This window comes from Xyrauchen texanus, chromosome 5, assembly GCF_025860055.1.
Source record: "Xyrauchen texanus isolate HMW12.3.18 chromosome 5, RBS_HiC_50CHRs, whole genome shotgun sequence".
NCBI classification, from domain to species: Eukaryota; Metazoa; Chordata; class Actinopteri; order Cypriniformes; family Catostomidae; genus Xyrauchen; species Xyrauchen texanus.
The window spans coordinates 4,000,909-4,011,461 of record NC_068280.1 but is presented as its reverse complement, the minus strand read 5'-3'; the positions used below and the strand labels follow the sequence as shown (position 1 = coordinate 4,011,461).

General features: G+C 40.4%; 1 long non-coding RNA gene across 1 annotated transcript; it reads left to right on the top strand.

The window, feature by feature from the left end:
• Window positions 1–8,222: 8,222 nt before the first annotated feature.
• Window positions 8,223–9,781, top strand: LOC127643711 (uncharacterized). Its single transcript, XR_007970565.1, has 3 exons — window positions 8,223–8,277; window positions 8,369–8,460; window positions 9,555–9,781. It is a non-coding gene; the product is annotated as an uncharacterized LOC127643711 (long non-coding RNA).
• The last annotated feature ends 772 nt before the right edge of the window (window positions 9,782–10,553 follow it).

Sequence of the window (10,553 nt, the reverse complement as noted above, 5' to 3'; positions counted from 1 at the left end):
ATTTTTTGGGGGTGAACATCGCTATGGACCGTGCACGACACGGACGGGTTAAGTCATTGCGCACCATCTCCAGGATGCGGGGTCCAACTTGAGGTGCCACCCCATGCCACCCTTCTGGCCCCGCCCCTGGGTATCTTTTTGATTCATAGTTCCCAAGGAACATATAGAGACGAAGACAACAAGCTTTGTAAAATTTTTTACAAACGTTATATGCATACTTGTGTCAATTCAGACACAATTCACACAGAATAATTACTTGAATACATATTTTTCAATGTAATTTTGACATTTCTATTCTTAGGCTTATGGTAAGATGACATCATCACAGCTTGTGATGTAAAATAATGAGATCTTTATAATGACAGAGCAGGCTGCATATATGAAAATACACAGAAATATTAGTTCACACTTTAAATATAGCTTATAAAATGTATATGTCTGAATTTTCAAAGCACTGATATTATTATTATTATAATTATAATGATTTAATTTTTATTTTTTTGTGGTGGGCATGAATGTAATGTAATGGTGATTGAGATATAAACCTCAAAAGCATCTTGTATCATATTTGATACAAGGTTTTCAATAAAATAATATTTAACATTTGAACCAAGCACAAGTTGCTTATATTCAGCAAATACTCATTTTAAAATATCAGTAACAATATAATAATTACTGTCATTTTTACTTTATTAAAATAAGCTGTCATTTATCCCAACATAAGAGTCACATTTCACACAAGACTGCCATTTTAAATAGATCGATATAAACATTGAAACCACTTTTTTCACAAATAACCACTAGATGGTGCCATAAACATGTGAAACTTACATACAACAGGTTGTTTGGCTCGTCAGCTTGAACCGAGAGTGAAACAGGAGTCATCAAACATTGTAACAAATCATATTTGATACACACAGCGTTACTGGGTTAAAGTAAAAAACAAAAACAAATGTGGTGTAACCATTCGGAGACAGTAAAAAAGTCTCATTAAAAGTTGCCATTCTTGAAAAAAATTATTTTGGCCTGGTTAGTGCAGGATAATCATTGTTATTATTTCTTAAATTATTGTTAATTATTATCTAAAAAACTTTTGTCTGCAAAGTCAAAGTCATTTGGTGCATGTAGGTTGCCATTTTGTTGTCAAGTGACAAAATAAATAAATAAATAAATGAAAATCCCTTTAGACCCTCAAGACTGTATGTGGAGTTTAAAAAGCAAACATTAATATTGTGACGGTTTTATGAAAAAGCACATTTTGTTTCGGTCGTATAGAGTAACCCTTAGAAAACGCCATTTCTGACAAAAAAATATTTGTACATTAGAAACTGTGTTTGAAAACATTTTTTAAATATAATGATTACGTTGCATACACTCTCGTGCATTCAAGGGGCAAAGAAAGTATTTTAATACCTTTTAATTGACGTTACACCACATGACATTTTTAAAGTCGTAATTTTTTATTTATTTTTTGTAGGAAATGATATGAATGTTTTTCAAAAATGTATAAAACCAGTATGAACACAAAGATTTGATTTCTACGATCTTGACATGCATGTTTTAAACTGGATTTTTAAAAGATTTCTTGTTTTTAGCACTTCGGACAATCTTATTTGTCAATGGCCCACTTACAAAATGGATTGTATCTTCTGAACACTAGGTGACGCTGTCTTAAAACTCCTCTGGTGCCCTCAGGACATGGTGTTGATGATGCCTACCAAGTTTTGTTTCAATATGACTAAGTGTTCATCAGTTAATGTTACAGCTCAGAATGGCGGACAGGCGATACGACCATTCATGGAAAAATGGTCTCATCGGATTCCGTATGACCCAAGATAGATTAGATAGATTTCAGGTCAATATTTTCTTGATCCATATGTGCCGTTGTCAACAAACTTGGCATGTATCCTCAGATCATGGTCCCAATGAAGCATACCAGGTTTTGTTTCAGTAGACCAAAGTGTTGCCGAGATACAGCCTCATTTCCTGTTTTATATCATTGTCATAACTGTCTTTCCCCAGTAAATGTACATTTGATTTTATTCTGGCAATCTTATAATTGAAAAGACAATCTTGACAAGACAATCCATTCTTGACAGTCTACAGTCTTGTTAACACTGTAGGACAGGTGTCATGATGGTCCAGACTCTACGGAGCCTGTAGCAAGGGTTTAAAATCAACACTGCCTGTTGACACTTTCTTCACCCTAAAGGAGAGGTCAATCTCTCCATGGGACCCTTATGTCAAACTCAGTACTATTTTATAAAATGTGTTCATTACTCCTTCACTATACAGCAATATTTGATAGTTTTAGGACTTAAACCTCTTTAAAAGTGCCAAAACTGTTTCTAGAGTCAATTTACTTCACTCAAACGAACTAAAGCAACACAATTCTTGAACATTTGGTCACAAATGGATTTAATTACATTCTATCCATTTCAATTAGAAATGGAAGTTTACTTAATCCATTTGAGTTGGGACTATAAATACTTTTTTGTGGTGTTAATGTAGCATTGATGAATCTGGGCAGGGGATTTCCATTTCCCAGCATGTTTTAAATGGGATATAAAATAAATCAATAAAGTTGGACCAACATAAGAAAATGTATTAAATAAACATTTATAAATTGAGTTTGACAAACCTAATGAAGTTGAGTTAAAACTACTATAGTACATGCATTTGACCTAATCCCTCTAAATGATTGTGTCTCAATAACATGGACTCAAACTGAAAGAAAGACTGCTTTTAATTGCTTTTAAAAATGTTTTACAATTCAATTAAGTAAGGGTAATGACATCATTTTTGTGATAGCAGTTCTAAACTGATATGGAGTTGATTGTATAAAGACCATAACATTGTAACATTTAATTATTGAATTATTCATTTAAACTAAAACCAATATTTCATGTCTATTTATTTATTTGGTGAGTGGCCAAGGATAATGTACAGTGAGCCGAGAATAAACCTCTTCAGGGCAATACAAGACCTTCAATTTCCATCAACTTGTCAGGGATTATTTTGCGATAATGACCATCTGAAGTTACATTATCCCTTACTTATGTCACATTACAACAGCCGATGATTGGCTTCTAAACAATAATGTTTTGTGAGATTGAGTTACAGTACAAGAGAGACTGTTCATCACGTAAAACAAACCTGTATCAAATAATCTAGATAAAACTGCCAGTTTTAGAGTAGAGAGAAATGGTCATGGCTACATATTTGAGGTGGACCACCAGGGAGCTGCCACCCACAAACTCGCATCATACGCATGACTGATGACCTGCCAACCTGTCCACTCAGCGTCTTCTGTTCAAGCCAAAACTACATAATTGTTGTGTGGTGGAAATGTTGTAAAATGTCACATAAATATAATGAAAACTATGTTAAAAACAAACCATAAAATTATTTTAAAACAGAATTGTATGTAGCTTCAAATTAAACTGGTTTTGAAACAATGTGAGAAATGATTTAAAAGAAACATGTACATTTCTGTACCAAACTAAGATTTGTATTCAGTTTTTTAATGGATGAGTTGGACCAGTTGTGAAGGAAAAGCAGCCAACAAGTGTCCAGCATTCATGAGAACTCCTTGAATACTGTTTATCTGTATCCCAGGATGCACTTAATGCAGTTGGAGAGAAGTCTAGACAGAGTGGCAACTTTGAAGAAGCTAAAATATCAGCATTTTCATTTTAATTTAAATTTTTGGTTCACTACTAAGTCTTCGATTTAACGTGTTAATTTAGTGCAATTATCCATCCATCCATCCATCTTCAACCGCTTATCCGAAGTCGGGTCGCGGGGGCAGCTGCTCCAGCAGGGGGCCCCAAACTTCCCTATCCCGAGCCACATTAACCAGCTCTGACTGGGGGACCCCGAGGCATTCCCAGGCCAGTGTGGAGATGTAATCTCTCCACCTAATCCTGGGTCTTCCCCGAGGCCTCCTCCCAGCTGGACGTGCCTGAAACACCTCCCTAGGGAGGCGGCCTGGGGGCATCCTTACCCGATGCCCAAACCACCTCAACTGACTCCTTTCGACGCAAAAGAGCAGCAGCTCTACTCCGAGCTCCTCACGGATGACTGAGCTCCTCACCCTATCTCTAAGGGAGAAGCCCGCCACCCTTCTGAGGAAGCCCATTTCGGCCGCTTGTACTCACAACCTAGTTCTTTTGGTCATGACCCAGCCTTCATGACCATAGGTGAGGGTAGGAACAAAAATTGACCGGTAGATCGAGAGCTTTGCCTTTCGGCTCAGCTCTCTTTTTGTGACAACGGTGCGATAGAGCGAGTGCAATACCGCCCCCGCTGCCCCGATTCTCCGGCCAACCTCCCGCTCCATTGTCCCCTCACTCGTAAAGAAGACCAAGACAAGATCAGTGCAATTAATTATATAAAAATGACTTGTAAAAAAATATTTGCTATTAATCAGGTCCCTTGACCAAAATAGGGAATATTCCTTCCATTGGAGCAAGTTTAGCTTGAAGTTCCACCTATTTTCAACAGGGGGCAGTAAGTGAAACTCCAGCTGTATCGGCAACGTGCAGCTGTACAGAGAACAAACCACACCCAGGCTTGATTTGCACTAGCGGCAGTACAAGATGAGAACATGTACTTGCGTTCAATCATGGCTGGACGGAGCGTAATGCCGAATGCAGGGATCTAAAAACGAGTTTCTCTAAATTTCAAACTACTTTTAACTTGACACAGTGGCCTAAAATGCTGTTTTTATGCCGCAGTGTAACCAAAGCGAGATGCTCCAAAAGTGCCCACATGACGCACGTGTACATTGATGTCTTTCTTTCCGTGTGCCCACTAAAGTTATTTTCCTATAGACCATTTCAAGGACTATTCATTGTTCCATGAACATTTCCTGAATGTCAAAACAGAGACAATTTAGCAGAGACAGGCCACTTCGATTAAAATGAACGGGAGAAATGATGACGCCCAATGGCAGCCAATGGTCAACGGATGGAGTAAGGAAGTCCCACCTTACAGGTAAAGTAGCCAATCACCATTTAGACACAGAAATTGCCTGTCAATCAGCGTGAGAACGCGCATGCACATTAGCTATACAAGACGGTAAATTATTTTTTTTAGTGTCGTTTGAGTTAAAGAGGCCGAATTTATCATACCAGTTGCGATAGAACGACACCCCCATTTGGCTGCATGTGACGGGGCTCACGCTTTTCCATCGCCAATGGAGGCCGCACCGACATTGCATGTTCATACAAAAAAGTATGTGGATGCTGCTAAAAGTAAGGTGCACGCAAGAGAAGGACGTTGTTCTGTTGTGCACGGCCATAGCTTTCGGTCAGCACCCCATACAAGTAATGAATAGTACAAAGCAAACAATTGGGCATAAAAGGAATCATAAGCATTTTGGAAGTTTTTAAGTTGACCTAAAAAGTACAAGAAATGTGTTATACAGTAAATATTTTTTGCTTTGTAATGCTGGAATGCATCTATTCAAAACCTGATCTGAAATCAAAATATTCACAATATTGTCTCAATACACATTTAATGCTTGCTACCCATGTCCTTAATCACCTTCAGCCATATCTGGCACACTTGTTTTCACAGCTGGGGATTTTCTTTATTAAAACATGCCCACACACACACACACACACACACACACACACACACACACACACACACACACACACACACACACACACACACACACACACACACACACACATTTATTTTGACACTCAACCCCCATTTAATCTGCTCAATCAGAAAAGGGTGAATGAGGGAGATCGCATCACGCTAATGGTTCAAAAACAACAAATGAGCAACATTTTCCAAGGTCACCTGTGTAAGAATACAAAGGAGCTTAAGAAGTGGTGAGAAAAGTACAAAGCCTCCTGAACACCTGGATAATGTGATACCTTTGGGATAACAGATAAGGTTCACCTGGAGCAGCAAGTCAAATAAAAAGTATAATTTCAATTCCTTTAAAGGAATGTTCCGGGTTTACATTTACATTTACATTTACATTTATGCATTTGGCAGACGCTTTTATCCAAAGCGACTTACAGTGCACTTAATACAGGGACAATCCCCCCGGAACAACCTGGAGTTAAGTGCCTGCTCAAGGACACAATGGTGGTGGCTGTGGGGTTAGAACCTGTGACCTTCTGATTAACAGCCCTGTGCTTTTAGCCACTACGCCACCACCACTCCAATACTAGTTCAATACTAGTTCAATACTAGTTCATCTCAGTCGACTGTACTTTTCTGCATATCGCGGCACCCTTTTGTGGTCCGTTCTGCATAACGCGGCGGCTCATTTTAGCTTATTGCGGCTCATTTGGCCCATTTTGTGGACGATCCACTGGCCCGCTCCGTTCTCCTGATGGCCAGTCCACCCCTGATTGGCCCCAAAGTGCGTCGGCCCACAGGGAAAATGCCCAGTATGCCAGATTACCAGTCCAGCCCTGGCTATTTCCTGCGTTGATGTATTTCTTACTGAAACCGGAAGTTTCCAATTGACATTCAAGCCAAGACAATTGACAATCATCACTTTTTTGAATAGCCATTAGCCTTTAATTTCAGCCTGATCTCATGAAAATTAAGTGACTGTCGCAACATTTTCTGTGTGCCACTAAAAGCAAGTAAAATGTTTACTTACCTACCTCCCAACCCTAAACCTTATACCGAAGCCTAACCGATAGCATCATACATGCAAACACAATTGCTGAAGCAACCACATTATTCTGTGGTGCTTCTTTGACACTTATGGCTCATGTGTCGACTTGCAAGCTCTTTAGGATTCATAACCTGGTCCTTCACTTTGCAAGTGCAACGTGGTATCTGTCGAGCTACCGCGTGAGGTTGATTGTCAGTTGTCTTAGGAGCTGTTCACACCATACGCGTTTCCTGTCACGCCAGGTCTTTGTGTTTTTACAGTGTGCAGGAGCACCATGTTTTAGATGATTTCAGAGGTTGCGATACAATTATTATCCATAAATTTGATGAAATGGGAAGATTACAGAACTAAAATGATGGATGTCTGACTAGCGTGAGGTCAAGGAAACATTTGATTAGAAAAGTTAAAAGTTTAAATCATTGCATCTATAACAAAGTTTACTGTTATTGTTTGATACTCTCTCAGTTATGGACCCATTTAAAATAAATGTAACAACTTTTTTCCAGTGAAAATAGGTCTGAAAAACACGACGTCTTTGAGCGTTCCTTTCTTGGACCTCAGCTCAGTGTTTGCACATGAAAGCTGAAGTGGTGGCAAAGTCTGTCTCTCTACACACATGGCAAGGAAGGCCTGTGGTTAGCTTTAAGTATAGAGAAGACATGAATTACATTACAGTGCATGGGTGTAGCAGACAAGAAAAGAGAGGGAAGGAGAGGAATAAAGGACACAACACATAAAGAAAGAGACATAAAGGGATGTTTTCAGTGGGCATGTCACCTTAAAGGTAAAGTGCTTATATTCTGCACCTCTAGTGGCACCAAACATACTTGCAAACTTATTATTTTCAAACACTGTCCCAGACTCCTCGTCTTTCCGACAAACAGATAGTCCTTCCCCAAACTTGCACCATTAGTTGTGCCAATGTTGTTATTTCTGTGCAAACAAAACAATTGCAATTCCGCTTAGTGCTACTAGTGGTGCAGAGATGATACTCATTTACTTTAACCTTGTGTGACCCCCACGTCCACATGTGTGTATGTGACGTTGTATTTTGGCTTCGCTATACGCAACAAATAATTTCATTTTATTTGAACTGACTGATCTCAGTTCTGAAGACTCAGTGCTGTCAGTAAAGGGTTAAACTCTCGACGTACAGAGTCATGTGATAAAACAACATGGTGCCGACCACAGCAGAGTTTATCTTAGAGAGAAATGCCAACCAAACTACATCTGATAAGAAACCTAATTAAGATTTTACATCGAAACCTACTTGAGTCAAAAGATTAGAGTCTCTAGTTTCATCCGATATGCCATTTTTTAAATTTGAGTGAATTATCGGGAAACAGCACATTGTTACTCTATGGACTGTATGCTCAGTTTCAGGTACAGTATCCTATATTCACTGTGCAATCAATGGATGAACCCAAAAACTGGAAAATGTTGCTTTCCGAGGCTTTATATGGAGTTAAGATGATAATAAGGTGCATTTCAAACTGTTCTGAGACCAGTGCAGACAGACAGCACACTGGAGGTTAAGTCATTCACTAAATAGGGAGCAAGGGAGCATCCTATAGCTCTCTATAACTGTTCTGAGACCAGTGCAGACAGACAGCACACTGGAGGTTAAGTCATTCACTAAATAGGGAGCAAGGGAGCATCCTATAGCTCTCTATAACTGTTCTGAGACCAGTGCAGACAAACAGCACACTGGAGGTTAAGTCATTCACTAAATAGGGAGCAAGGGAGCATCCTATAGCTCTCCTATAACTGTTCTGAGACCAGTGCAGACAGACAGCACACTGGAGGTTAAGTCATTCACTAAATAGGGAGCAAGGGAGCATCCTATAGCTCTCCTATAACTGTTCTGAGACCAGTGCAGACAGACAGCACTCTGGAGGTTAAGTCATTCACTAAATAGGGAGCAAGGGAGCATCCTATAGCTCTCTGTAACTGTTCTGAGACCAGTGCAGACAAACAGCACACTGGAGGTTAAGTCATTCACTAAATAGGGAGCAAGGGAGCATCCTATAGCTCTCTATAACTGTTCTGAGACCAGTGCAGACAAACAGCATACTGGAGGTTAAGTCATTCACTAAATAGGGAGCAAGGGAGCATCCTATAGCTCTCTATAACTGTTCTGAGACCAGTGCAGACAAACAGCATACTGGAGGTTAAGTCATTCACTAAATAGGGAGCAAGGGAGCATCCTATAGCTCTCTATAACTGTTCTGAGACCAGTGCAGACAAACAGCACACTGGAGGTTAAGTCATTCACTAAATAGGGAGCAAGGGAGCATCCTATAGCTCTCTATAACTGTTCTGAGACCAGTGCAGACAAACAGCACACTGGAGGTTAAGTCATTCACTAAATAGGGAGCAAGGGAGCATCCTATAGCTCTCTATAACTGTTCTGAGACCAGTGCAGACAAACAGCACACTGGAGGTTAAGTCATTCACTAAATAGGGAGCAAGGGAGCATCCTATAGCTCTCTATAACTGTTCTGAGACCAGTGCAGACAAACAGCACACTGGAGGTTAAGTCATTCACTAAATAGGGAGCAAGGGAGCATCCTATAGCTCTCTATAACTGTTCTGAGACCAGTGCAGACAAACAGCACACTGGAGGTTAAGTCATTCACTAAATAGGGAGCAAGGGAGCATCCTATAGCTCTCTATAACTGTTCTGAGACCAGTGCAGACAAACAGCACACTGGAGGTTAAGTCATTCACTAAATAGGGAGCAAGGGAGCATCCTATAGCTCTCTATAACTGTTCTGAGACCAGTGCAGACAGACCAGCACACTGGAGGTTAAGTCATTCACTAAATAGGGAGCAAGGGAGCATCCTATAGCTCTCTATAACTGTTCTGAGACCAGTGCAGACAGACAGCACACTGGAGGTTAAGTCATTCACTAAATAGGGAGCAAGGGAGCATCCTATAGCTCTCCTATAACTGTTCTGAGACCAGTGCAGACAGACAGCACACTGGAGGTTAAGTCATTCACTAAATAGGGAGCAAGGGAGCATCCTATAGCTCTCCTATAACTGTTCTGAGACCAGTGCAGACAGACAGCACACTGGAGGTTAAGTCATTCACTAAATAGGGAGCAAGGGAGCATCCTATAGCTCTCTATAACTGTTCTGAGACCAGTGCAGACAAACAGCACACTGGAGGTTAAGTCATTCACTAAATAGGGAGCAAGGGAGCATCCTATAGCTCTCCTATAACTGTTCTGAGACCAGTGCAGACAGACAGCACACTGGAGGTTAAGTCATTCACTAAATAGGGAGCAAGGGAGCATCCTATAGCTCTCTATAACTGTTCTGAGACCAGTGCAGACAAACAGCACACTGGAGGTTAAGTCATTCACTAAATAGGGAGCAAGGGAGCATCCTATAGCTCTCCTATAACTGTTCTGAGACCAGTGCAGACAGACAGCACACTGGAGGTTAAGTCATTCACTAAATAGGGAGCAAGGGAGCATCCTATAGCTCTCTATAACTGTTCTGAGACCAGTGCAGACAAACAGCACACTGGAGGTTAAGTCATTCACTAAATAGGGAGCAAGGGAGCATCCTATAGCTCTCCTATAACTGTTCTGAGACCAGTGCAGACAGACAGCACACTGGAGGTTAAGTCATTCACTAAATAGGGAGCAAGGGAGCATCCTGTAGCTCTCTATAACTGTTCTGAGACCAGTGCAGACAAACAGCACACTGGAGGTTAAGTCATTCACTAAATAGGGAGCAAGGGAGCATCCTATAGCTCTCCTATAACTGTTCTGAGACCAGTGCAGACAGACAGCACACTGGAGGTTAAGTCATTCACTAAATAGGGAGCAAGGGAGCATCCTATAGCTCTCTATAACTGTTCTGAGACCAGTGCAGACAAACAGCA